This window comes from Mangifera indica, chromosome 20, assembly GCF_011075055.1.
Source record: "Mangifera indica cultivar Alphonso chromosome 20, CATAS_Mindica_2.1, whole genome shotgun sequence".
Taxonomy (NCBI): domain Eukaryota; kingdom Viridiplantae; phylum Streptophyta; class Magnoliopsida; order Sapindales; family Anacardiaceae; genus Mangifera; species Mangifera indica.
Genome location: NC_058156.1, coordinates 7,249,229 through 7,251,003, shown reverse-complemented (window position 1 = coordinate 7,251,003; position 1,775 = coordinate 7,249,229). Strand labels below are relative to the sequence as shown.

The window sequence follows — 1,775 nt, the reverse complement described above, 5'->3', positions numbered from 1 at the left end:
CATGTGAAATGATGAGAGTAGATTTCAAAAATTAAATTTGGATGTCCAGATCAGCTGAGACATTTCAGAAAAGTCAAGATTTGCTTCCTAGAAAATGGGTTATTATTAGTTGGAAAAGAAGATTATTTTATATAGATAACGAAAGATATTTTTAGGGGAAGGTTATACATTAAAATATATATATCTTTTGCTTTTTTTTTAGAAAGATATGTATCACATTTGCTTGACTGGATTAGGAGATTAGTATTATCTTTTATTTCCAGATTTGAGTAGAGTGAAAATATATATTTTTATTTTTAGTTTGCCGGGATTCATCATTGTAATTGGTAGCAACATTTTTTCTGAATTTGTGGCTTGGTTTGGATGGTTTATTGTGGCTAAACCCTTTTCTCTTGGTTGAAGGGATCTGAAACCATGAAACTACAAGAATTGTGAGATTAGGTTTTGTTTTTTAATGCATCTTTTAATTATTCAAATATTGATTATTTTCCTAGATTATTTATTATGATTGTATTAGTTTATTGTTAAGGCGCTCGATTAGTTTATTAATTAATACAATCTAATGCTAGTTTAGATGTTGAATCCGTAATTGTTCAATCCATCTAATTGAAGTAGCAACTGGGATTTATTATTTGCTGTGTCAGAAACTGTAATTCCTAGGAAAAATATTCAACTAGATTAAATGCAATGTCGTACGCTTGTGTTGTCTTGTTTCGTTGGTTTTTCTAATTCTTAATGCTATTGTTTAATTGAATTCGAGATCGTATCCAAGTTGTTAATCAATAAGAGTTAATTGGAATACATGTTTTTGGTTAACTATTTGTAAGGAAAGACAGGTAACTAATACTACAATGAATATTTGAATAATTAATTTGATATTTTTGGTATCGATGATCAATCGTAGTTCAATGGTGGATGTGACCGTAGACCAAAGTTTGTTTAATTGATTACTTGTTTTAAATTATTTTTCTGAATTTTTATTTACTGTTTTTAATTATAGTTTACGTTCAATTCAAAACCCCTATTATTTCCTTGTTGTGATTGATTTGTGACGACGTACTAATTGGAATTCTTTAAGGGAACAATTCTTACTTTCCTTTACTACATTTTTGTTGCAAGAATTTAGGATTTTAATTTGGGTATCGGGGAGTTTTTACTTTGTATGTTTGTTACGTGATCTTCGAAACAAGCTAATTTACAATTTGATTCAGAAATTGAAAAAACTACAAAAGGGTTATGAAAAGAAGCAAAAATGAGACTATAAGCACATAGATCTGCTCACAAAACAACAGAACACATGGCTAAGAATCGGACTCTAAGAGAGCTTGTTGCTCAGATTTGAATCAACAACCATACTTCATTACTTTCCCTAATTTAGATGTTAATACTATATTTGAATTAAAATCTGGACTGATCCATCTTTTACCTATTTTTTGTGGCTCCACAGGTGAAGATCCTCATAAACATTTAAAAGAATTTCATGTGGTATGCACATGTATGAAACCGAATGGAGTAACTGAATAACAAATCAAGATGAGAGCTTTCCCATTTTCTTTGAAAGATGATGCGCAAGATTGGCTTTATTAACTACCTACTAGAAGCATCACCACTTGGCATGAGATGAAGAGGCTATTTTTGGAGAAATTCTTTCTAGCATCAAGAGCTACCAGTATAAGGAACGAAATCTATGGCATTAGACAGCATACTGGAGAGTCTTTATACGAATATTGGGAACGTTTTAAAAAACTCTGTGCAAGTTATCCATATCACTAAAT

General features: G+C 30.4%; 1 non-coding gene across 1 annotated transcript; it reads right to left on the bottom strand.

The window, feature by feature from the left end:
* Positions 1-1,668: 1,668 nt before the first annotated feature.
* LOC123204974 lies at positions 1,669-1,775 on the bottom strand. The gene has a single exon (XR_006499660.1). It is a non-coding gene; the product is annotated as a small nucleolar RNA R71 (small nucleolar RNA).